The sequence below is a fragment of the Parus major genome, chromosome 18, assembly GCF_001522545.3.
Source record: "Parus major isolate Abel chromosome 18, Parus_major1.1, whole genome shotgun sequence".
NCBI classification, from domain to species: Eukaryota; Metazoa; Chordata; class Aves; order Passeriformes; family Paridae; genus Parus; species Parus major.
In genome coordinates, this window is record NC_031786.1 from 4125204 (window position 1) to 4152297 (window position 27094).

Below are 27094 nucleotides of genomic sequence, written 5' to 3' on the forward strand. Positions count from 1 at the left end.
AATGAGCCCACTGTGCCCAAAGCACATCTGTGCTTATGGAGATTTGCAAATCAGGACAGTGTTTAGACTGATAACTTGACCATGCACCATATGATGATAGATCACAGCTTGCAGGATGTTTGATCCTTCCTCTTCTGCCCTCAAATGAACAGTTTTCTATCTCAAAAGAAAAAATCTCTGTCAAAATGTTGACTTTTAATACAACATAGACATTAGTTTCTGCTTCACCTCATGATCTCTTTCACAGAAGGCCTGAGAAGTGCTCACAGGTCTGCCCAATACAAGCTCCTGTCTCCAGCCCTGATTTTTAGCAGATGAATGAGGTTAGGAAAGACAACAAAACCTGGGGAGAAGAAAGCCTCTTTCATTTGTTATCCCTGAAAGACACCAAACTGTGCCACAGGAAATGCTTTTTACTTGGGAATACTGATACATCTCAGGCCCCAGACTGTCGCTGTTGGACACGAAATAAGAAGTGTGGATTCAATGCAGCAACAGAGGAAGATCATCAGAAGGGATTTATTTTTACCTTTCAGCTCCTTTTTATAAGGTGTTCTGATACAGGTTAAACATGATTGGTAAAGGGAGCAACACTTCTCTAATTCCATTGGTGGAACAAGAGAAAACACACTTAACACAGATGTACAGTATTGTTTTGAGAACCATAAACTATTTACAAAAATAGTCCTTGAGAGAGAAATGTTCTCAAGAGACTTTCCCTTGGGAAGAGGAATTGTCACTGACAGGCTGAAAACCTTTACATGCTCAGAAAATCAGGTCCACACCAGACTGTGCAGGACTTAGATAACATAAATTACACTGCAGATCAAAATTTTATTTGTTTGGAAAATTGCATCTGAGACCATTAACCTTTTCTGTCTTATCAATCCAGCACCATTCTCATCTAGCACATACCTAGTAATGGGACTGCTGAAGCAGCTGGTCATCTATCCCAGTGCCACCAGTATAGGAACCAGCTGTCACCAGGGAAAAAACACTCATGGGCACAAGGGGGCCTTGGCTCAGCCCCTGGCACTGACAGCTGAGGTCTCTCCATCCAGGCTAAGTGGAGAGCTGTTTGACAGAGGGATGAGAAGTCTGCAAAGTGCAGGAGCTGAACTGTTTGATGTGTTTGGCCATTTCCATCAGGTCAAGGTGTGGCTCTGCCTGGGCTCTGCTGTCTCACAGTGACCTGTGACCTCTCCAGTGCCAGCATTGACCCCTACCCCTGCCAGCTGAGCTTCATCTTCCTGTCACCTGTGGCCACATGGTGACAGCAGTGTGACAGACCCCAGCCCCTGCAGTCCTGAGGTCTCCATGGAAACAAGGGAGACATGAACTGGTCTGGTTCCTGTGGCTCAGCACTTCAGTGACGTTGTGGCACTCGGCTGCTGCCTCCCTTATCTTTCACTTTTGGCTCTTTGATTCACCGAATGAGGAACCAAATGTTTCCAGTTCCCTCTGATCGAGAGCCTCTGCCACAGTTGTGAGCAGGGAATTGGACTGTCAGGCTAAACCTGTTTCTGTAAGTAATGTTCATAAAATCATTTCAGTCCATATTGCAGCTGTGGCAAATTTATACAAGCCTGCCTCAGGATTACTTTTGGGTTTAGGATCTTGGATCATGCAGAATGTCAGGAATGGGCTCAAGTTCTATCCAGCAACAGAATTCTCATTCTTGGATAAGGTTAAAAAATAGCAACCACTAAAATATTAATGTACAGATGGAAAACCCCCACTACTTCCTTTAAGTATTGCCTACAAAGCATTTCAGAGGCATGGTTGGATATTACAAAGGGAAGTCCAATCTCAGTAAGAAACATACAGATTTTAATTTAAAAGTTACACAGGGACAGTCTTATCATCTGGAACATGAATTCTAGCCTTAATGACTCAGTACAGCCATCAAAATCATCCAATTTTCAACCTGGGCCATCCCTAGCACATTCCTTTACCTTTGTGATTTGTGGCTCCTATCCATCACCCATCTCCATTCATATTGAAATCTAGCAAGCCAGGTACTTCCATCAGCTCTGCACTGCAGCAGCGAGAGACAGCAAGTCAATTTTCTGTGGCACCAGAGAATGACAACTCAATGCTTTCCATGACATCTCATTTGGGTGGATTTTAGTCTTGTCCCTGAGAGACAGCAGCTGCTGTAGCCACTGGTTTGAGGTTTTTTTTTGCAGCTCACAGATATATAATAATTGGGGAGTGAGAATTCAGTGGGGAGAGAGAAAGTAAAGAAGATTTTTGCATGGTGAAAGTGATGCTTTGGAAAAAGCTTCCACAACTCCAGTGAGACAAAAACAGAGAAAAGGTAAATTTTTTATCAAACCTTGCAATCAGAATTACACCTTCTTCCTCCACACCACCCTTGCCCAGCCAGATCCTGTCAGATCCCCCAGTATTTTGTTCTGGTCTAAGCCAAGACCCAGATTTGAGGCTCCCAGGGGCACAGCACTGTACAGAGATAAGCCAGCTGTGTAAAAACCTGGAGTTAAGTCAACAGAGTTCAGTGAGCACTGAGAGAGTGAGCAGCAGAGGGGATTTACCTAGAAATGGAGCATCTGTGAACCACCAGTTGTTCATAGGGACTGATGGTCTTGCATTGCTCCACAGGTATTTTCACTTCAAAGGTGCTTAAAAACAATCAGAAAACTGTCTTGATACTACAGGAAACAGCCCTACAATGACTTTGACAAACTAACCCCTAATGCAGATGAGAACTCAACAGGGATTTTTCTTGTACAGTTATTTTGTGTTCTGCCCTTTGCTCTGACCCAGCCGGCTAGAGACAGAGCCTCTCAGGGCACAAAATCCCCAAGATCCGAGACCATAAGACATAAAAACATTTCTGTGCACTGATTGCCTCCTCACAATAACCTCATTATCACAGCTGTCAGTCACCAGAACAAACCAGTCAGGAACTACAGATAAGAGATGCTCACCCTCACATGCATTTGCTGCCTGGAACAACACAAGGGATGGCAGCTTTAGCACCTCAAGAGGCTCCTCCAGGCCAAAGTAGCAGGAGGTGTCCTGTCCCTCCACACTGCAAGAAACTGGAGGGAGGAGATTCCCTTTGGCTCTGTCACACCATGGGGCTGGCTCAGTGTGGAGTTCAGCCCCTTCAATTCCACACTGAGCCAGCACTCACATGGAGATAATTGTTTATATCTTCTAGATTTATATCCCACAATGGTGATGTCTTGTGATCAGGCTGGAGAACGTAAGGGCCTTTTTTCTTACAGATTTTGCAGCACATAAATCTTGTATCCATGTGCTGTCCTGTTTTAGGTGGCTATCCAAAACCACCATTATTAATCATTCACCTGGTACATGATCACTCAATTTTACCCAAGTCCTTGATGTACTCATAAGGGGTGGTTACAGTCCTGACCATGCCAATATAAGGCCGGATCACTCATATCCAGTTCTGATCTCAATATTCCTCAGCCACTGCTCAGTACAGTGCTGTTACAGTAAGAATTTGGTCATGATTTATAAACCTAAGTAAAACATTTTTAACAAATTTCAGAAAAATGCTGTTAACATTTTAAAGTCAGCAAAAAAACTTTCCCAAGGAATTTTCAAAAACTTACCCTGAACATACATTGCCTGAGCCAGACACTTTAACAGATAGACTTGGAGAGCTTTTTTAATATTGGCTATTAATAAGTGCAAATGTTCACAATGACAAATGCAATTAGTATTTTTAGTCTGTACTGGGACAGTAGCCAGGTCTTCATCAGCTCTTTTTGTCAAACTTTCCTCTTTGACACAAACCCCACCTGTGACCCTCAATATGCAGGCTCACAACCATGAGCTCTTTCCAGCCTCACCTTCCTGTTTCACAGAAAGGCCTGTAAACACTCACACTGCTCTGCCTTGCCTGCCAGGGGTGCCTGTGCTTCCACCTTGTCTTATTTCTCTCCCAGCACTCAAGAATCTTCTTATAACTGGGATTGCTCAGTGACTCTGGCTTAGTTAACCTGTAATTATCCAGTGTAAATCAACCTAGCATTGGGCTTTGCTGCTGAAATGAATGGATTAACTTATGATACAGTTAAGTAGGAGGACCAGGCTCTGTACTATAAACATCACAAATGCAAATGTATTTTATAAAGTCAATTCTTTTGTTGTTTTTCAGAGTATACACTGGGCAGCAGTGGGGAGGCAAGGGTGGCTGTGAGCCATCTGTTCTCAGCAGCACATGTACAGGGTCCCAGTCACCTTCCACCCTTGCAGTGTCTTTAATTCCCAGCTCAATACCTGGGGCACAGCTACACCAACACCTCCAAAACCCCAGCACCCTGAACCGCCCTTGCCATGCTGTGAACCCTGACTGTAAGCAATGCAAATATTTTGAATCTGATTCCTGTGGCCTTTTCCCTGGGTGACACACACAATCTTAATGGTTCCCAAGAGAACATTGTGGTAAACATAAACTGTGGTAAGTTTGCCAAATGCCAGCTGACGTAAAATGGACCCATTGTGTGTGTTTAACTGGAAGCAGTCAGAAATTCATGTCTCGAGTTTGTGGTTTCTTCTGGGATCACTGCAATAGTTTCTACATATCACAAGTTTATTCCAATAGAGGATCATTTCTAGACAGAGAGCTGTTAGGGAAAAGGAAAATGAAGGCAATAATCGCAGTGTCTGCACAGGGCCCCTGCTGTCAGTTATCCCTATGGGGACTGTCTGCTCCCTGTTTCCCTCCTGGTGGCTCAGCCCCAGGCAGGCAGAGGCAGCACTGACAGCCCAGGGATGGATCAGCATCATCAGTCCCTCCTATCTGGTGTCCAGCATTGCCTTCAGCTGCCTGAATACAGACATTTAATGCAATTCCAAAACCTTGAGATATTCAAGGCACTCACATGAGTGTGACACAGCCCCTCCAGGAGCCCACACTGCAGCACCACAAATGCTGGGCACAGGCACCCAGGAGAGAGGGTGAGAAGAGCCACAGCCTCCACGGGGGCCGGGCTCCTCATCTCCTGTGTTGAGATGTGAGCACCAATTCTCTCCCTGCTGCAGTTTGCTGGGCCTCTTACGCTGCCTGGAGCTGAAGATATTCCAGTCACAGCCATCAGCCTTTCAGTCACCTGAGCACACCCTGAGCTGTGTGACCAATCCATCCCTTCTGCAAATGCAACTGCCTTTCTCCACCCCAAACTCAGAGGAATGCACAAGACCCAGGGGATTGAGGCTGCAGACACCACAGAGACTCACCTGGGAACACCCCAAAGGCTACACAGGCTCCTCTCAGGAGTTATTGGATTACTGCTTCTGCCTCAATGCTTTGTGCTTCAGGATCTGCCATACGGGTTTAATCAGCTGGTAATGTGACACTTCCTTCTATAAAGACCTGAGATCTACTTCCTGGCAGCATGCTTTTCCTCCAGGAGGTCAGCCTGAATCCCTGATTTCTCACGTGTTGGGACAGGGAGATGAAGAAAAGAAAATAAATTATCAAGGCAGTTGTAATTTCCATGTAAACCTGATAGGACATCCTGCTTGAAAAGGGTATCTCAAGGAGCTCTTGAGGCTGTCTCATTTCAGCTTCAGACAGCAGGAGAGATCGAGCTCAAAACTCTTGACTTACTCCAAATTCCCACTGGGTTTAAGTGCTTGAGGTGATTAAGGAATGAGAAGTGAATCTCAAAAGAAATCAGAGGTGACACAACAAACCCTGAATACAAATTTGAGCAGAAATGCACTGCAAAGGAGATGTTATCTACTAGTCCAGAAAGTTTACTGAATAATCTACGAGATTTCTGGAGACAGGAGTGCTGCTCAGATCTGGGACATCCTAACTGCCCTGAAAGCTGCCCTCCAGTTCTTACTTTCTTTACTTTATATGTAGTTTTCTTGTCTTCCTCACCCAACTCCCATTTTCAGCATGTTTCAACTCTTTTGCTAAGCTACATTTAGCAAGCAATGTCAAAAAATGTCACAGGAAAAAGGCCAACCAAAGTTGTCCCTCCATAGCCATATGTGATCCTCACTTTGAAAAGTGTTACAGAACATCCTGAGTGAAATATTTACTCAGGTTAATAACTTGGAAACCACCATCCCACCTGGATGCACTGGTACCTTACTTGGAGAAGGAGCTGGAAGCACCATCTGCCCCTCTTCTTATCCAGCAGACCACAGGATGAAAATTTCTGGACAGTCTCTTAGGCTGCATGTGACAAGGCAAAGCCAGTCTTGTTATTTCCAGCATGCAAACTCTGGCTTTGTCACTGTTTGCTATAAAAAAGCTTTAGCTGGGCATGAATGAAGGCAATGACTAAACATTGTATGAAATTGATTTAATAAGGTTCAATGATTGAAACAGGAAAGATTTTCCTTGACAAATTGTTACAGGCCAGATTCAGCCTTCTGTGACCAGCTCTGCTGTCAGCCTAATTGAAATTTGTGCAGTAAAGGGGCAACAGCCTTTGCTCTCAATTAACTCAGAAGAAAAGTGGAAATCTTTTCAATCCTTCTGAATTATCAGCCCTTCTTTAATCTGTTTTGGTTTGGGTTTTTTTTTTCTGTGTTTATACAGCTATTAAGAATATTTGAGGATACCATAATTCACAACCATAATTTAGGACCATGTATTAAATTGCTTTAAAAGTTAGGATTAGAGAACAGGAGAAAAATGATATTTTATTTTGAGGAAGGAGACAGCAATCTGTACAAATACCCACTAAGATATTTAAGGGCTGCATCTGGTCCCAGCTCATCCTGTCACAGACTTCTGGCTACAGATTGCTTTGGATGTATTGAGTGTTTTCTAGATTCTGGTTACAGATATAAAAAAATCAAATTCTGCCACTCTTGATTATACTGACCAGCACATCCTTTGGAATTACTCCTTAAGGCTTAACTGAACTTTGTTTGACTCTTGGTAAATGAGTCTTTGAATCTGGATACAACATTTGGGGCCAACCACACCTGGGATTAGATCTGTTTCATAGGAGCTAAAGGCCACACTCCCAGATATGTCTCGACACACTGCTGACCCCTGGTTGCCCTGAAAGCAGCAACGTGTGTGTTGTTACCCAGATGGGGATCCCAACACCTTGAGCAAGCAGGAGGCATTATCTGGGCTCCAGGGAGGAGCAGCCACTAAAGCTGCAGGCAGCTTTATGTGAGAATCTCCTTCTCAGGAAAATATCCTTATTAATAAAACAGTAGGGAATGCAGAAAAGCAGATTTATCTCAGAGTAAAATGTTTCTTTGGGAGTTCCCTGAGGAGTCAGTAGCAGCTTGTTATGGAACTAACATGGCTTTTACTGCCGCAGCCATGTGAATGAGAAATATTTCAGTGTTGGGAGCAGTTAGTAGAGGCACAGAACAGGAAAGCTGGGAAAGCAAAACCAGTGCCTTGAGTAACAAAACCCACAGCTACTGGAAAACCTCCTGAAAGGTTCTGAGTATGAAACAATCCATGACCTAATTAGGTGGCACTGTTAATGAAGAATAGAGGAAGGAACAGAAAGCAAGCAGGGGGAAGATTAAGGCGAGAGAGACAGAGTCCTTAATACTCAGTAGATGAGTACAGGCTGGAGCTGACCAACCCTGACACTTTATTTAACACACATGAACACTCCATGAGGGAGGACGGAGGCACAGATGAAAGGAGACTTGCCCCATGCTCATGGAAAGTCTCCTCATGGAGTACATTTTATACACCGAGATGAATGAGGGAAACAGACAGGAAACACCACAATATGTTGGGATTTGGGATTAACTAATATCCATGCTGGTTTCTGCTACTAAAATACCATGTTTTTCTCCAAGGGGAAAAAATGGGTTAGAAACCCCTCAGCAGCCTTGTAGGAAACAAGTATTACAGTGAACTGGGCCATGATAAGGATGTGATCTATTCTGCATCTTTCCCACAATGATTCCTGATTAGCCGTGGCAGAATCACAGTTCAGAGGCAAACTGGCACCTGTGAGCCAGACAGAGCACAGTTCATGTGCACAGGTTACTCGGATGACACAAAGCAGTTCTCTGCAGAAACAGGCTCAGCAGTGCCATAGCTACACTAAACTCTTGAGGCTATCACACGAGGCTGCAGGGGAATAATCAGAAATATCCATATGGATACTGCTGTGGAGCACACGGCCTTTTCCAAGGCAGGAGGAAAACCCAAATCATCTCATCAGTGACAGGCTACACCCAAGGAGTTCACCACGCACCACTTGAACCACCCTCCACCCAAGGGAGCACAGGGCTGTCAGATCCTTTCTGAAACAACCCCAGCCAGAGTCTTAACAAGGGTGCACAGTCCCAGTGCTGACTTCAGTGAGCTCTGCTGATTTAAATGGCAAGGTTCTGCTGTCTCCCATGTGATACTGAAAGTGGAGATGAGCAGGGCCAGCCAGATCCTTGTCACCTGTCAGCCCAAGAGGTCCCCAGCTCTGTCACAGCTGGCTTCCCACACACACTGCTGTGAGCAGTTCTGGGTCAAGGAGAGCTGATGAGGAGCAGCAGCCTCATCTGGCTGCCAGTCAAGTATGACAGCCTGCACTTGAACTACACGTTCAGTCCAACAGGGAGCCAAAGCTACAGGGATTTGGCCTGAGCATCAGATGTGTGAAGTCTTTGAACTAAGTTCCTTTAAACTCACAGTGCCCCCACAAAAAGCATTTGTACAACTGCCTGATCAAAAAGCATTGATAAATTGAGTCGTGACTTCCCTTCCTCTCACTACGACATTCACTATTCCCAAGGGATCAGATCTGAATCCTTCACTTACTGTACTCTGTGACTAATCTGCTTCATCCCCACACCAGGAGCTGCTGCCAAGGGCTGCTATTTGAGGCCGGGTGGCACAGAGGGTCCCTGTCCCTGGCTGAAGGACAAACAGACACACTCAGCTCCCTGGCAGCAGCCTCAGTCACCACCCAGCACTGATGGGAGCTGTGCTCCTCAGGACACAGCTTTAGGCAGCTGAGCAGGGAGAGAACTGCACATGAGGAGCTGTGCCCCTGGCCTGGCCTTTCCCTAGAGCAGCACAGGTACCACTGCAGGGAGCTGGGCCAGCCCAGCCCTCTGCTGTGCCTGTGAGTCCCACAGCTCTACCCCAACACGTACCTCATAGCAACCTGCTTCTTCACAGGATGTGCCACTGTCTGTGCACACCTCTGCCCCAAAACGCTTCAACCAGGAGTGCAGACATCCCTGCAGCGACCGCTGTTTGCATCAAAGGCGCGGGGAGAGGTTGCCATGGAACAACGAGGCAGCCAGTCATGCCCACCCACCCCAGTGCACCCACGCAGGCACATCACATGCCAGGCAGAAAGGCTCTGTGTGGGCTCACTTTTAGAGCTCAGGGAGATCAGCTCCTTCCCTGAGGCCACACTGAGGCTGTGAAAGAGGCTAGAGATGGATGCAGACACCCCTATCCTAAACCAGCCATACAACCATAATCATATATCCTCTCCCCTTATTTGGGATCAATCTCCAGGTTTTCCACAATCACTTCTTACTCCACTAAAAGCAAACACAAACACTTCAGAAAGCAGAAAAGCTCAGTGGGAACAAAACCTCACAGTACATTTCAGTTCTGCCTAAGAAAATAAACACCTTAGAAAACAGGGAACAGCTCAGCTCAGTTTTTCTCTTCAAGCCTGCTTCATCACAGCCTCTGCCTTCAGTGGCCAGGGAGAGGGAATGGCTCCCTGTGTGCTGCAGGGCTCCTGTTGCATCAGCCGTGCAGGGGGAGATGTGCAGAGCCCGCGGGGCTGTTCCTGCTCTGCTGTAGGTACCACTGCACACACAATGCCACGGGCTCACCCTGAAAAGAACAAGCTGACAAAGGGTCAGGCTCTGCTTTCCCGATCTCTAAGGTTTTCTAAGACTCGGCTCCTTCGGTCCCACACCACTCAGTTAATGGCTGGTTAAAGCAGCTTTGCGCTAATTGAAAGCAGGCTTCTGTATGTTCTAACTGCGCGTTTTAGACTGATTTACATCCCTGGATTACAGCACGCTTAACAAAGATGACTTCAGAGGGAAGAAAACATTCCTTAATTTAAAATTGTACTTACTGAGAGTGACTGTGAAAGTCTCTACGGGGACTGCAGCGTCTCTAAAGCCCGACTCGGCAGCAGCAGCAAAGTTTTCTTGCCTTGCACAAGAGAGATGTGAAGCCAGACCTGGGACACGCTCTGTGTCTGTGCTGATGTGGGCTCTCAACTGTGTATGGTTGCCAAGACACCCGGGGCAGACTCCAAAGCTTCCAGATCTCGCCCTGGCCAAGGAATTCTTAATCAAATGCTCCTTTCAGCACGGCCACGAGCATCACACAGGGCTGCGGACAGCATCGTTTCCTTTGGTTCAGGTAAAGATAAACTTCCACTGAGTGCTCTCATCAGTTTGAAATATTGCTTATTAAGGAAATATTTTCTATCTGGAACTGTAATTGATGTTAAAAACAGTGTTAGGTTTTTTAAAAGTAAATAAACTTTCTGCCGCACCCCCCTGCTTTGAGCTGCTCCACGATCACAGAAACAATGGCAGGACTGAAGTCTGCCTGCAGGTTTGATGCTGAAATCTGCAGTGGAATCAGTTATTTCTGAACAACTGTAAGAATCTGCTATGCCAAAATTTCATGATCTGCAAGTGAATGATTCTTGATGGGAACACACGGAATTCATGAAATCAACTGCTGCAGCAACACACAATTAAACTTTTGCAATGTGGCAACGGGTCCTGGACAGTCGACTCTCATTGTGCTATGGTTATTTTCAAAGATATCACAGTCCAAAATACAAGATGTGTGAAGTTTCAGAGAGCAAGAAATAAATAAGAGGAAAACAGAAGTGTCAAGTGCAGCAGAAGCCAAACTTGTCTGTCTGAAAAAATACAGCCTCTCTGCCACCTCTCAAATCAGTATTACAGGTGCCATTTTGGGCTCTCACCCCTTTGAACTTGTTGTCCCACATGTATTAATTGTGTAAATAGCTATTCCATATCTTAGTGGTGGTTAAGATGGAAAAGGTTCACAAAGTTCATGGAAGCTGTGCAAGACCAGAAGAGGTGAATGGATATTTAAGAATCCCATTTTCCAATGTTACAGCTGATCCTAAATGTTTCCAGCTTCTTTGTTCAACATTAATTTGTGTTTCTACAGGTATGTCGATTACAAGAAGAATGTTTACATTATGGAAGTCAGATCAAAGCATTTTAAAATTATCAGTATGACTGATCTGACATGTTTTTTCTTTTTTCCCTATTGCTCACAATCAGTTCTTAAAATTACTTCTTGAGTTAGGGTAGGCAACATTGTTCAGTATCTTTCAATTTTTAATGGTATAGAAAACACACTTCCTGCCCTTTTCTATCACTTGATCATAAACTAGACCAACTTCTAAAATTCAGATTTCTGCAACAATGGAAATTCATGAATGCTGAATTTTGCTGATAGGGGTTGCTCAAAGTGGGAAGGATCAAACATTCCCAGTATCTAAGTTTTGAGGGAGGATATACTTTAATCCTCTTCTTTCCTCCTACAGGTACCATTATGGGTTTGTAACTTAAAATGAACTCCTTGTACAAGACCATGTGTAGTATGGCTGGAGTAAACCAGTTAAATGTCCCCTCCCAGCAGAGACTCAGTTCCTGATTTCAAATAATAGGGTTGTAATGGAGAGTGGGAAGCAAAAGGAGACAATGAGGTGAAGAAAGTACCACGGGAAGGCAACTCTGGTTTTGCATCTGAGTTTTTACACTTCACTGTACTCCCAGACACATTCTGGAAGAAGAATAAACTGCTCTTCTGCCAGCCCCTAGCACTGCATTTGCATTGAGCCCTGGAGTGTTCTGCTCCAACCAGCTTCATCACTCAGCCCAAAAGAGATTAAGTATGAATAGTTCTGCCAAAAAGATGATCATCTGTTAACAGAACTAGTTCTGAACACCCCAGGGACCAAGGCACCTGAGACAGATCACGCTCTTTACACACAGATGCTGAAGGCACATCACTCTCAAGCAGGCAAGGCTCAGTTTCTAGGTCAAATCACTGCACAATTGGGCCTGATGTCCATAAGATTTAGGAATACAGAGCCAAGGATTACAGGGCAGAGGGTGAAGACTTCTCCAGCAGAGTTAGGATGTCCTGGGATGTGAACTGAGAGGGAAGGGCTCCACACTGCACAGCAAAGACTGGCAAAGATTACACTTAAATAAACCAAGCATGTTTAAAAATGTATCTCTCCCATTCACAATTTCCATGAATTTTTCAGAAGGTCTAAGAAAGTCTAATTCTGAAAAGGTAAATTAACTCCTTATCTGTTCACACTTAAAGCTTTTTAAAAAGCCGGCCTTAAGTCTGGAATAAATTCTGCAGGCAGCAATGTCTTGACCTTACATAGGAATATTTGCTTAATAAAGCTAAGGTTTTATCAGACTGTTTCCTTCTGTTTCCTTTCTGGTGGGGTAATGGAAGCTACACCCATCACTTCACTTTGACGTGTGTAACCCAGAAAAGCCTCAGCTCCCTATAAAACCTCCAAGTGATACGTTTCTTTGTTAGAAGATGCCTCGGGGCTCCTGTCGCATTCTTCTAAACACGTCAGGAAAAACGAAATGCATTGTTAACAGCTAGTAGAAAAGCAGTACGCCTAAGTCATTCTTCTCCCGAATGGAAAAGAACAATTTCTCATGAAATATCGTTCCCATTATATTTCTAGATTGCTTTGCTGGGTAGCTGCCCTGTCTTTCACAAGCCTCAGGCTGAAAATAGGGGTTTTAAAGAGAAATTTTGATACTCCGGAAAAGAATTAAAGGAAAATGTGAAAGTTCTCGCTAGAAGAATTTTGTAAAGACTGGTGCCAATCAGTTTCTTGAAGTGTTCTTAAAGATTTAACAAATAAAAATCAAGTCAAAATGAAAAACTTAAACTTCTACTCTTGAAAGACATAAAAATGAGCAACTCCGACATTCACAAATAACTTCCTTTTTCCTGAGCCAAAACGTTGTCAGAATCAGCATTTTCTGGACATTTCAGCTTTAAGAGAGAACAGCTTTAACACTGAATTTGGCACATCCAGGATCAGGCAGACTGAGAAGAGGCACAGGGAGCGGCAGGAGGAGCGGGGTGAGGAGTGCGTGCCCAGGATGGGCTGTGCCAGCCCAGTGCCCGCTCCTGGCCGTGCCCAGCTGCTCTGCAGAGCCGGGGATCCCTCTGCCAGCAGCTTCTCCCCCCTGCCCGGGGCTCCTGGCCCTAATGCTGCTTTTGTGGCCCAGCATTGTCCGGCAGAAAGGCTTCAGCTGCTCCTCAATGCCTGTCACAGCACACTAGGGCTGCACTAAAGCTGAGGCTTGCCTGGTGCCACAGCAAAACCACGGCTATTTATCCGCTATTTATTCCCAGTTCCCGTTCCTTCCGAGCAGGGCGCACAAAGACACCGATAAATGGCAATTAAATCAACCACAATGGGTTGTGTTAACTACTGGTAACTAAGAAGCCACCTTGATCCCTCTCTGCATCTAAGATATTCACCACATGACACGAGGCTTCAGCGCACAAAGACTTTTCAATTTGGGATTAAACGTGTTGTATTGGAAATAACTCTGGTAAACCCCAGCAGCAGATTACAGCTGGCAAAGAGGGACGGATGAATGGCTGGGGGAAGTCAGTGGACGTAAGCATTTGCACTGGAAGAAGGGGTGCAACCAAACCTACTATTTTTTAAAAAGTTTTGCCACCTTCCCATGTTTCTGGCACCTGCAAATTCCTGGAGGAGGAAGAAATTCTGTGTGCTGGCTGTTTTAACAAAGCCTGATTCCACTTACTGGAGTTCTGGTTCTTTAGGATCAAAATCTGAATAAAAAAAATCCCATCCCTTGGGAGGCTTAACCAAAACCTACACCAGTAAGAATGAGACTGAGCCCCAGCATGACTGGAGAAGGCAGACCCAGGGCAGGGTGTGAGCTCTCTCCAAGATCACATGTTGGAAGTTGCAGTTTTTCGTAGGAAGACTTTATTTGCTTCCAGCTTGCACGATTGCTTCTGAAACCATGGCTTTCTCCTTTCAGGATTTTCCTGCAGAAAATTTTGCGAGTTGCTCTCCAGATGATTCACATTTAGTCTTAGAGACTATTTTTAGCTGCTTTTATTTCAGCACACGTTCTTGGAGAGTCTCTGCTATTTATGTGGTCGACATTTCCCTCCTCTTGGCTCCTCTGGGGAGAGGCTCCACGAGGCAGCTTTTGGGAGCAGAGCCTGCACATCATTCCTCCTTTTGTATGTTCCACACAGCAAAGCTGGAGCACTCCTGAGCCTGACAGCAGCAGTTTTTATCGCCATGAAGGCAGATAATGGAAAGCAAATAAGCCAAGGAAAATCAAACACACTCCAGCTTCTCAGAATGTTTGCAAGGCCATTCTCAGGCTGTTTGGAGCAAAGGTCTGATGATCTGGACACTGAAGGCGTAATCATGCAGCAAATACAGAGGCAGTTGTCCACAACTGAGCAATAAAAAAAACCACGAGAAAATTGCTGCAATATGTCTGGGGCAAACCTGACACCAAGATATGAAGTCATCTCTTTGTTAGGGTCACATATCTTTGAAAAAAAAGGAGATATTAAATTATCAGTGGGTCCATAGCCAACATCAAGGTAGGTGTACATATGCTGTTGGAGCTGGACACTGATATCTTAGGGACTAGTTTTACAGCATTGACACAGATATTATAGGATATCGCTAGTAACAACCCAAATCACATGCAACTAAGTAATGTTCCCAGCCCAAGAGGCAGTGGGAAAAGTGCAAGTGGGAAACTGCCTTGTATCAGCTTTCACTGATTTCTTTTACACTGGGAATAGTGCTGAAGTATGGAATCATTTTTACACTGGTAAAGTCCCATGGATGAATCAAGCTCTGTTTTGCTTTAAGGAAACCCATAAAAAAAAAGTCTATTTTTATGAAACACAAAAGATTAATATTGTAAAGTTTCTGCTGCTCTTCCAAGTGTGGTTAAAATTTTTGAATGAGTTTAAATTTTTGTCTGGATAGAATTTGGATTCATGCATGCACACACACAGTCAAGACCCATCACAAACATTGGGAAACCCAACTAAACCAGAAAGGAATGAGCTAGAGGCAGAGGAGAAAAGCAATTTCAAGGTACACATGTTAAGCAACTGCAATTTTTATCTTTGCTGTTTTCCCTGGCTTACAAGTAAATCTCTACCCTGGAGACATTCAGCACACTCTAATATACAACCCCATCTTTTAAGAGCATCCTGTATATTGATCCCCAAAGTATGGTTCAAGGTCATTATCTTATAATCTGCTAGGTTAGGAAGAGCTCCTGGGGAGCCAACATATGGATGTACTCTGAGCACATTATCAGCTGCAGGACAGCAGCTCAGCCCATTGCACTGAGCAGTGGAGCTGGGCACACTCTTTTCTTGTGGCTAATATGGCAATAATTAGGGCTGCTCTCTGGTTCACTAGACTAAAACATTTGACAGAACAAATTTATCCCAGGAGTAATTCAAAGAAAATGTAGGAGTTACACCAGTAGGAGTCATGGCCTACTGAACTCCTCTCCTTGAAACCCTTGCTTGAAAATATTAGTTATTTGCACACTGAAGTCTGGGCTACTAAACAGAAATTAGACAGCTACATGGGAAAGAATTACCTGATTGTGAGATGATTAATTAGTATGCTGTCAAGACATGATTATCCTGGATCTAGGGAATACACCACATTTGTTCTCTGCTCCTTACAAGGTGACAATGGCAACATAAAGCACTTCTGCCCTAAATCCCTAAATGAACAGCAAAAGGGCACAGACAGTACCACTCAGTACTCTGGGCTTTAATGAAGGTAGGAATATGCAGGATGGACTGACACAGCTCAGTCCAGTCATGGTAGGTCAGAAACCAACAAGGAAACAGCTTCACAAACACACCTGCACCATCCCTCAAATACACTCAGTTTCTGACCACCTCTGTGGCAGTGCAGGTACCATGCCTCAAGACCATCAGCTCCAAATTTTAGCATTGTAAATTTTTTTCAGCCTTGTAAATTTTATAAATGCCTGTAGGGACTGGAGGATAAACAGCACATGCACTTGTGGCTCCTGAGACACCAGGGAAAGGCAGGAAGGCTGATGTGATAGGGAGAAGAAAGATTTCCAAAACTGGCTGCTTCTAGCAAAACACAGCCTGAACATGCCTTTTGTAGAAAGGTGAAGCAAACTTATAATGCCACCCTTGTGCAGTTTTGTAAAGTAGATTTGACACCTGCCAATCTCCCTAGAGCAGCAGCTTTATAAACTAATGCAGGTAAGCAAGACAGGCATGTGCCTTCAGCACCATCCAGAGCTTTGATCCTTTCCCTGGCTGAGGCAAGGGAGCCCTGCTTTACTCTGCCTTTCATTTGGGCAGGCTCTGCAGACAGAGGAACAAGGAAAAGCACTCTGAAAAATTATTAGCCTTTGAAATTCAGTATCAAATTCCACCTACATGCACAGAAGTACTGCTGTTATAGGTGGTCAGATAGAAAAGCTGGCCCAGCAGACGGGGCACCAGCTGAGACCCAGGTACCTGTTCCCACTCGATGATGGACATCTTCTGTGACCTCAGTGGTATGCAGCCACCTGGCTTATCTGGAAACCAACACGACTCTGCCACCAACCTGGGCCTTATCCCTGAACAGCTCAATTTATCTTCAGACTTGGATGAATAACAATTTTCTAGCTCCCAGAGAAGCTAAAACAGGAATTCATTAGAGCCTGTGAAGCACTTTGATACTATAATAATGGAATAAGTATTGTAAATAGTTTTTATGCTAATTCCTTCATCTACATAACTCTGGCCTCAGCCTCCAGGAATTTAGCTGATATATGGTATGTGGAATAAATCTCTCAGAAGTTACAAGCTTCTGTACCAAGCTTGCAGATCATTTCCACATCTCTCCACCCGTGCAGAGCCACCCCACACTAGTCCCTGCAGGATAAGGGAAAGCAGCTGCTATGAGATGATAGTGATAGCCTCAGAGCACTGGGAATTGTGCTGCTTCCCACAGCTTTGGCACCAGCCTTAGGGGGCAACAAGGATGGCAACCCCTTTAAAACCCCCTAATGACAGGCCATGCCCACCCAGCTCTCTGGGATGGAGGTGTGTGGGCAGTTTTCCCTGGCTGGTCCATTGTTCCAGCTGGGGTCTTCCCACTCTGGTAAGTAAATGTCATTAGCACATCTCACATTCCAACTCTCCTGCTGGGCCAGCTCCTGGCAAATCCTTAATTCCAGCAGGTGCTTCAGAACCAGCCCCTCCAGAAGCAGCAGGAATAACATCCCTGCAGATACTGGTGACACGAGGCCTCCCAGCCACCACCTCCCTGGGAACCCTCAGCATTGCACCCAGGGTGCTGAGCACACTGTGCTGAACTTTGCCTCTGTGTCACCCCTTAGCTAGACAGCTCCTAATTAACAACCTTGTGTGGGCCCAACCAGCTCTAGACAATATTTTCAAATGTGACCACTGTGAAAGGAAAAAAAAAATAAAATAGGTCAAGGGGATTATGCAGGGTGACTAATGATTGCTACATGCTGGGCTGAGATGTGAAGTCTGGCTGTGTTTTCAAAGGTGCATAATAATATGTCCTTGTGTGACCCGTGGTGCTGTTGACACTTTTTCTGAGTTGATGCCTTCTCACAAATCCCCATTAGGCTGGAAGCTTGAACGCCCACCATGAATGATGGCAGCCAAGTGGAAGGACCATCAAACTTTGCAGAACTCCCATTAAAGTTTCACTTCATTTCTTAAAAGCCAGGCAGCAGAGGCAATTATTTGTCAAGCCCTTTTGGAGTTGTTTGCTGAGGGATGTGGCTGTTTTTCTTAGACTTGGGGCAGGACATGTTAATTCCATGACAGATCTCTGGAGCTGGACAAGAGATAAGAGGAGGGGGCTCTGCCAGTAGAGCTGGCAACTATGGTGAGGTGGATGTGCCCTGCCATCCAGGCAGTCAGAACTTATATTTTTATCCTTATTATACTGATAGGGAGGACAGCATGGTATATGGAGGGCATGGTTCAGCTGCCCTTCCCAAAAATCATGGGAGGTTTGTAGCAATAGGAAAATGAATTCAGCCGTTTTCTCTCCTGGGCGTATGTTTAGAGTCCCTCCAAAATACACCTTTCATTAACAGAGAAGTTAGAATTTGTTTTTCTACACTGACAAATGTTCATTAGCCAAGTATTTGTATCAACTTCTCCATCCTGGTCACAGAAATACACTCCCTTCTACAGAAATTGGAAGAAAAAGCAACTCAGCTATAGCTCAGCCAAACCTACCTCACAGGAACTCTGAGGCAACAAGTGCTGCAGCAGCCTGAGAGAATGACAGAAAGCAGACTTTTGTTTCTATTATGGTCCCTTCACAGGCACTAAGAGTATAAATATCACCAGAGCAAAGTTTCTTAGACAAACACAAACATACCAGGAAAAACATAACCTCTGGTTCAGCCTGACTATAAAGAGGAACTGGGAGACATTTGGTGTCAGACACCAAGGCCTTGCACATGGGCTGCTGGCAGCCTGGCAAGAGCAGGGTGTGATGATGCCAGACTGGGTGATGCTGGTCTGAGCCTGGAGCAGGGAACAGCAGGTGCAGATCTGCTGTGGAAGACAGGACACACTCAATTCATACCACATTTATTTCAGGATGCGTCAGGGAGAACTCCCAGCTTCAGCAGAAATGTACAGCTGCCCAGTAAAGCTCATGAGGGTGGGCAAGGCTGTGACAATATTAGCACCATCCAGACCTTTCAGATTGATTTGCATCTTTTGGGTGATGTTTGCATTTATACAAAGCATGAGGAAGGGCAGCATCTAGGTACCTCCCCTAGCTGCCTTTAGATGACACCAGTTTTAATTCCCAGGTGATTCTACACTGGAGGAGGACAGAAATTCCTTGCTATAGCAAGAACAGAGCTCTGTGACTGAGCAGCTATGGGCCAGGCAAGGCCTTTCAATGGGGTGCCACTGAGGTACTTCTGTCCAGGCTTGTAGAAGGCTTGAGCTCCTCACTCCTGAGGTACAGTACAGAATGCAACAGGTGATCCACTTCCACCTCACTGTTAGGTCTCTGCAGTCACTGGCTGAGAAGAATAATTTTGTACAAATTCTCCAGTTTAAATCAACCCCAAAGTGACAAGAATACTTTTCTTGATTTTTAAAGAAAAGCCTGCTGGTGCTAACAATCTGATTGTTCCATAAATCAATTTCTTTCCCAAGTGTAAAACCTCCACTTGCTCATTCTGTGTCTTTCATCCTAATTAAATACTGATGTGAAGTAATCAGCAGTATTGTCAATGGCCTGGTGCTGCACAGATACTTCTGAATATACAATATTAGAGGGACATCAACCTAATGAAGAAGATTCCCACCCAGCATCTGCACCATGATCTGCAGTGCAGGCTGGAAGCATCCACTGAAAACCAAGACACCCCATGAATCTGGGGTGAGTCCAGCCAAGGGCCTGCAGTGCCCCACGTTCTGTAGAGAACAGGTCATGGAAAGGGCCCTCCTTGTGCTAAATATGACTTTTGTGTACCCTTTCAGCAGGGAGAAAAATACTTCCAGTTACCTTTCACATTCTATTTCTATAATCTGCTCAAATAAAAACACTGAGCTACTCTTAAACACAAATCCCTGCCCTTGACACTCACCTCTCCCTTCTAATAAATCATGTTCACTATGGAAGTGTTCAGATGCCATGAGAAAAGAGGTCCTGTGAGGCAGCATGGGGGAAACTCTGAGACCCCCTGAGTGATCTAGAAGCAGTTACAGATGGTGAAATGCCTCAGGCAGCAGAAAGGCGTGTGGTCCATGTGGTTCTTGTTACCCACGAGCTCTCCTGGAGGTGTCAGAAGGGCCAAGGCAGCCCCAGCCTCCTGGAAAGTGGGATGTGGAGCCTCCCCAAGCAGATCTGCACATGCCAGCCCCAGGGAGCCATGCTAACAGACATAAGAGGGGATGTCCTAACACAGTCTGAATCCCTGGGAGCTTATTCGGGAGGTTCCTTCCTCTCTTGGGTATCAGGTCCCTCACAGGAAAGAAGACATTGCATAAGAAGATGAGCCCATGCACAATATGATGATTTCATTCAGTAAATATTGAAATACTCCTATTGGTTTCTTCCCTTTCCAATGTCTTCCTTCATTCCTTCATTCCTTCAAAGTGAAGTGATCCTGTCCTCCCAGGAGAGAGGCAAAGGAGCACAGGACACACTATAAAAATACAATCGAGAGACTGTCTCTTCCTGTGAAGGTTTTTGATCTAGTAACACTACACACAAGCTAGAGGAAAAGCATGTCCCTTAGCAGAACAGTAAGAAATGCCCTGGCTATAAGTCAGGAAACATCTGACGACTTTGTTTATGGGGGAAAATCAGTGACCTTCAATAACTGCAGAGAAAAGTGCTCCAGGACTTCCCCCAGCCCGAGGACCTTGGCTCATGAAGCACATGGGGCAGTGTTATTCTGTACATTTCACTGCTAAAACTTTTCTTTGTAAACCAGCAGGGTATCAGTCACTCTTGGCAGGGCACCTTCTGCTATACCTAAGCACAAACTCTTTCCCCTTTGATTTGAGAACCACAACATGACACAGGATTTCTCCCAATGGCAGTTTTTTGTCAGGGCGCAGTAACCTGAGAAGGCTTCCTCAGAGTTTCTTTGCAGGCAAGGAATTGTACTAGAGCACAGTTGAACTCTGCAGTTACTGCACAAAACTGCCTTTTGTAATTCCCCATAATATCTCACCATTGGCTTGGCAGTGAGACAAACAGAAACATTTAAGTGCAGTTTCAAAATACAGTGGAAAGAGAAAGCTGGTGATTTATTCTGCCACTTGACTGACAGCTTCCCAGGTGACAAAACTGTGGCAGCTCCCACAGCCAGATAACCCTGCAAAGTGATTCATAGTGGGATGGTTGTTGATCCTTGTGCTGAACAGTTCAGAGGAAAACAAATATCTGAGAAAGGCAATATTTATCTGTTAGTTTCATAAAATACTCTGCATTACTGTTTTCCATAAAAATCAGATCTCAGAGGTGCAAGGAAATACGGACTTCATTCATTATTCAGGCCTCTTCACTTTTTCGTAATAATAAGTAGTCTGTGAAATATTCTGAGGAGTGACAAGCCATTTTAAATTCTGAAACTCTGAAAACCCAAAAAAGAACCCCGTTGAGGGTGAAGCTGTTAGAGCTGGAAGGAGGGATATATATGGGTATATATCTCAAAAGGTTACAAGGTGGGGAAAAAAAACCCCCAACCAATTCAGCAGGAACACAAAGTTGTTCCTCTCACGTTCTCAAATTGATTTTTATCAGTAAGATATCAATTATTTTCAATAATAAGAATCTGACCAACAGTTCTTCATGGTTCTTCAACACCCCTCTGCATTCTGGACAGGTTCTCACCTTCCACGCACTAGACCTTTCCATGATTGTGCCCTAGGGCATTGTAACCATATGATCCATCTCCTGATGAAAGACACATGCCCCAGTTACCCACAAAAATGTTCTCCAATGACATTAGCCTTCAAGGAAACAATAATTAAGAACTCATTGAAGCAACAAACACCAATAATTTTTTTAACATGCATATGGCAGTAATAAATGCAGAACAGTTACAGATCGAGGAAACTTCTTGTAGAGAATATTCAAAAATGTGCAAGGTTCTGTCTGTTGGTGCTGTCACCAAAACAAGACAAACATCCTCTCTGCCAGTCAAGTAAACTGAGAAGTTTCCTCCATTTTAAATGAGGTCAGATTTTGCTGAATGCTATGAATAAATTTCTATCATGGGCAAGACAATTTACATAAGTATTGCACTATTCTATACAAATCAGTAGCCAAAACTCTATGATGTATGTATTCCATATTTATGTATTTGCTATACCTATCAAAGGGTGCAGAGCCTGCAATCTTTCTCTCCTCCAGTCACTATCCTGCTTGGCTCTACGTGGTGCTGTACAAACACACACTGAGTACATGTGGAGTGAGCAGAGACTGATGTCCAAAGGTAACAAATGAGAAGGATTCCCACCAGGGCTGTCTCCTCACTGACTCTCAGGCTCCACAGCTCAGGACAAATCAAAACCTCTTGCAAAGTCAAGCAGTTTGTTATCACAGTCTTATTTACACAGGCTGCCACAAGCTCCAAGGAATCACCCTTTTTGATACACCTTTTCTACTTTGTGTGTTCCCCTTCCAAACCCTTCCTAGCCCTGCTGGTTCAGACTGAGCCACCAGACTCACATTGCTGGCCCAAACTGCTCATCAGCATTTGTGTCAGCTCCGTATCAATGCTGCCATGGTTATATTTTTATTCCAACTTACACTTCCTAGCAGCTCATGATAACCAAGTTCCAAAACAAGCCTGGGATGTACACATCCACCCAAACAGGCTGCTCTGGCTCATGGCCTTTTCCCCAGCTGATGCTGGAGTCAGCTGGGCATTTACAGTAACAGCTTGGGTAAAAAGGTGAGCCAAAGAGCTAGTCTGGCAAATTAAATCCTAATTAACAAGGCCTCTCAGGGGCCTAATTAATCTTGCCTAGGTTTCCATAGACTCAGAAAACCTAACAATTGACAGTTGCTTTCCTATTTCTCATCTGTAGCTGTTGGAGCAAGGAGAGTTTCATTCCACTTTAACCAGTGCTGAAACTGGTTTAGGTTCTGCAAGGAAAGAAATTATCTCCCTTTTTCCTTGAGCTTAGGATGAACCTCAGCAGCCTCTTGCTGGCACATAATCGCTCAACAGAAGCTGCATTTCTCTGCATCCCCATCCTAGACAGGGCCTCTGTGTCCCTGGCTGAAAGAAGGTCAAATAGCCCATATCTCTTCTTAATTTTTAATCGCAATTTCATGCTGTTATTTCAGCTGCTGGAGGCAGTGTAGCACAAATCCCTCAGGAGTAATTCCTAGATACTCTCTCGTAGGCTGGCCTACTTTTTCTTCCTGTTCAGTTACCAATTGCTTCTCTGAGCCCAGATGTGTGACAGTGCTGGCAAAGCCTGCCTCCACCCAGACAAAGACATTCTACACTGCAGCATGTAAAAATAAAAAATAATAATAAAAAAATTAAAATAACATTTTAATTCTTCTCCAGTTTCTAAAAACAGACAGGATAATCAAGATCTCGTTTTAGTTCTATGAGCCCAGCTGAGTAAAATGGTTTAATTTTAATCAATTCTGTTGCCTCTGATGCAGGATATTGCCATGGTCCCTCTGTGGCATTTCTGTGACACTCGGCTGTGGCAGTGTCCCCCAACAGGACCAGGTCACACCTGCCAGGAAAACCTGGAGGGACACCTGAGCGAGCAGGACAAAGAACACGTGGTTTTGTGGGGCCTTTGGATGTGGCAAGAGCTGGGACTGACATGAGAGATGAAGGATGTGGGAAAGGTGTCCTGGAGCTTTCATAACCAGGAAAAGAATTGGGCAATTTCATGAACTGTCTGGGTCACTTTGGTGGCAATTCTTGGGACTACTGAAGTCGTGTATTTGAACTCTGAAACACTGTCTCACAGCACAGCAGCAGCTGTCTGACAGAAATTACTCCTGTAAGATTTCACCCATGGAAGAATGTTTTTATTTTAGTGGGTAAATTTCTAGCAATATGTGCTGCTATTGTTTTGAAAAATGAAAGAAACTACCTTCAAAAGATGACACTGCTCTCAGGTTCGTCAGAGAAGTTAAAAGGCAGAAAAGAAGCAGTCAGATCCTTTCTGTTTGCTTGTGCAATGAGGGATTTTGCTGGTTTAATCAGCTAGAACCTCTCTCTGTGACTGACTTTCTCTTTACAGTTTCATAATAACCTGGAATCTTGGTTTTATCAACCAGCTTTTACACATTTAAATAGAAATTTCTTCTTCTGAAAAAAACAACAACATAACCCACAAACAAATAAAAAGAAAACAACCAATTTAAACCAATGTTATTTACTTTAAAAAACCAACTGTATTTCAATTTCACAGCTTTATCACTGTAAATATTCCACGAAGAATAAAGACGATTGTGGATTGTCCCACAGTCTTCCATAAATGAAGCAGAAATTTCCCCAGGCAGCAAAGAGAAATGATACAAAGTAGAATAAGGAATAATAAAAAAAAAAAAAATCAAGAAAGAAAGAGCCAGTGTCAATTTATGAACTGGAGGACAAAGATTTCCTTGTCACACAAGTGTCAAGAAACCCAGTGAATGCTGTGTGCCCTGCCCTCATACAGCTACTTTTATTACAGATACTTTGGTATTCCCCAAAGGCCATGCATCAGTCAGGACTTGTTCACCACCCTCAGACCTCAGTTGCATTTCTTTCACAGGAATACAGAGAAGGCGAGTGCTGTCATAGTATTTCTTTGCTTTTGTTGCTAAGAATGCTGTACTCAAGGCACACCACAAATTAAAGTGGACAGATTTTCAGTACATCAAACAAAAGGCAAAAGGCACTAAACCACAAAGCCATACTTACCTGAAGGGTTAAGTCAAGAGGGATGTGACTTCCTCAATAAAAGAGACCAACTTTTAGCTTTCAGTCATTTCACAGCTTCTACCTAAAGACTGTGCCACAGCCTAAATTGGTTTATCCAAGGATGGGAGGAATATTTTGCCATGGCAACTGACAATTTCAGAAAAAACACCCCCAAAACTGTGCTCTGTCAGAAATCAGCAGATTAAAAGGTTGAAGATAATGCCTCAGAAAGAAAATTAAGGTTGAGTCAGAAAATGTCTATTAAACAGTGGTTCTGCCAAAGAGAGAGGTGACAGGCTTCAAAATGGTAAAGCTCTGAATGCTATACAGAACTCTACCTGAGCCACAGAAAATAAATACTTAATAAAAAAGAAAAAAAGAAAAAAAAAAAGACAAACAGATCACAAATAAGTGTAAAAAATGACTTTCCTATGGATGCCTGGAAGGATGCTCCAGTTGGAGTTTCATCTCTGTTGCCAAGTCACAGCTGTGACGTCTGAACCAGGCAGTCACACTTCCCTGTCTCAAACCACCCAGCCAAATTTAGCCCTAAGAAACAGTAAATTTTAACTCAGACAAGACCCTGTGGGGAGCAAACAATCTTTGCCCCCTCACTGATTTATGCTTCTATTACAGGAGACCAGGGGTTCACCTGCAAGAGGAGGTGCTTAAAATTTAAACCAGCTAACCAGCAGAATTTATATAAAAACACTGTCACAATTTCATCCCAGATGCTGGATACTCACAGGGCACCACATGAATCAACACTTTGCACCGAGAACCTCCATTCTCAGGGCTGTGGCTTCTCCACCAGGTCAGCCCCCAGCCCTGCTGGCCTCAGACACTTGTGGTTGCATTTGGGGTGTTGTATCAATTACTGGGTGGGAAAAGATTTCTCCAGCCTGCAGGCTCTAAGATCTCAGAGTATTTTGTTGGCCCAGCCCAGGATGAGAAAGTCAAAAACTCAGATTTCTCTCTAAAGAAAACCCAAAACACATTTTGAGAAAGAGAAGAACTATTTTTGACCGGGCCAGAGTGTCTCATTTCTTTTGAGTTATTTTACATGTGTTTTATACCACAGCTGAGCAAAAATGAGTCAGGGACAAAGTAATTTCCCCTTTCAAAATGTCAGTGTGTGATCCACCAAATCAAAAATGCAGGCTAGTTTTAAAAAAGAAAATAATCCTCAATCTCTTTTATGGCTCTGTTTGGACGAGTTGGCATTTATTTTCTTGAAAGGTGTCTGCCTTGCCCCAAGTGCAGAACTGCTCATTCTCAGTACAGCAATTCTTCAGGGCAGCATTTCAGAATCAGCTTGAGCAGCCAGAGTGGCAGGTTATTTCTATGCAGGTGTTTTGACCAAGGACAGTTATTTTTGCATGTATGCACAAACCTAAAAAATAAAATTCAGAATATCACCAGGTGAAAGCAGGCAATTTCCATGTAAATGAATCCCAAATGGGGGCACACTGTGCTCTTCATTGCTCTTGGTAATTGCTCACTGGGGTTTTCTCAGCAGTTCTACTTAATGTTGCTTTTTGATGCTCGAAAAAAAATAGGAAAAATGAATTGCTGAGAGTGTTGCCTGTAGAGGTTACAATAAACTCCTCACTGGTGCAGACAGTGCATATTGCCTGTGTAAAATTCTGCCTGGGAACAGGCACTTTTTTCCCTCTGTAAATACACGGCTGTACTTTACCAAGCCTTTCTCCCACCTTACCCCTCCAGCGAGGATTCAGACAAGCACCCAGGGAACAACCCCAGAAGTTGATCTAACACCTGCCAGAGTCTAAGAAGTGTTTCTACCAATTTCAGCAGGGACTGGGATCAGTCCTGAGGCTGGGCCTCCCAAAAGGTCATCTCTGGAGATGTTGAACACACTTATTTCTCAGGGGACGCAGCAGAAGCTGAGGGGAAGGAGAACCTGGCAGATTTTGGAGCACCAGATGTAACACAGACTTGTGGATGTACAGGTCCTGTGTGGGCAGCAGGACACAGGAGCCCCCCAGCAGCTTGGCAAGGGAAGCAATTTGTAAATATGCACTGTGTGATCCCAGGGGGGTAGAAAACATCCCAGGTCTCAAGCACAGGGAATCTTCACATGCAGACACTGAGCATCTGCAGGGCTGAACACACAATGGGAGCCAACAGTGACTGAGAGTGTGTGGGTGGTAGAGAAAACTGGAGGCTGATAAGAAATGGGGGAAAAAAGCTTCAGTTTGATGTATTTAGTATTGCCTGTCTTTACCCCACCGACTGGCTTCCTCTCTTGACCGTTGGTTGAAAAGATATTTCCACCTTAACCACTTGTGTGCTTTTTCTGTTAAGAGAGCAGTGTTGCTGCTATTGCTGCCACTGAAGGTGGAAGGAAAGATTTATTTCACATTAAGAGATAGGCAACATCCATGTTTGATGTTAGGAAAAACACTTTCAAGAAAACCCTTCTAATAAATGACGTCAGTTATTCTGCCCAAGAACACTGGCAACTCGATGGTCAAGGTGGAGTCATTGCTTCTAAACACATGAGATGAAAATTAAAAATATTCTGGTTACAGGCTCTCCTGCTACCTTCTTCCACAGCCTAGTGAAA

General features: G+C 44.2%; 1 protein-coding gene across 4 annotated transcripts in view; it reads right to left on the reverse strand.

Annotated features, from left to right (window-relative positions):
* RAB11FIP4 (RAB11 family interacting protein 4) overlaps nucleotides 1-27094 on the reverse strand; it is a 111523-nt gene that overhangs the window by 38048 nt on the left and 46381 nt on the right. Inside the window, exon 1 of one of the 4 annotated variants that reach the window (XM_015645919.3) lies at nucleotides 10053-10181. The exons of 2 other annotated variants lie outside the window; for them this stretch is intronic. The gene's annotated coding sequence lies outside the window, so the exon portion shown is untranslated. Of the gene's footprint in view, nucleotides 1-9099; nucleotides 9191-10052; nucleotides 10182-27094 lie in introns of those variants that run through there. One more of the 4 variants, XM_015645920.3, reaches the window with a different exon arrangement.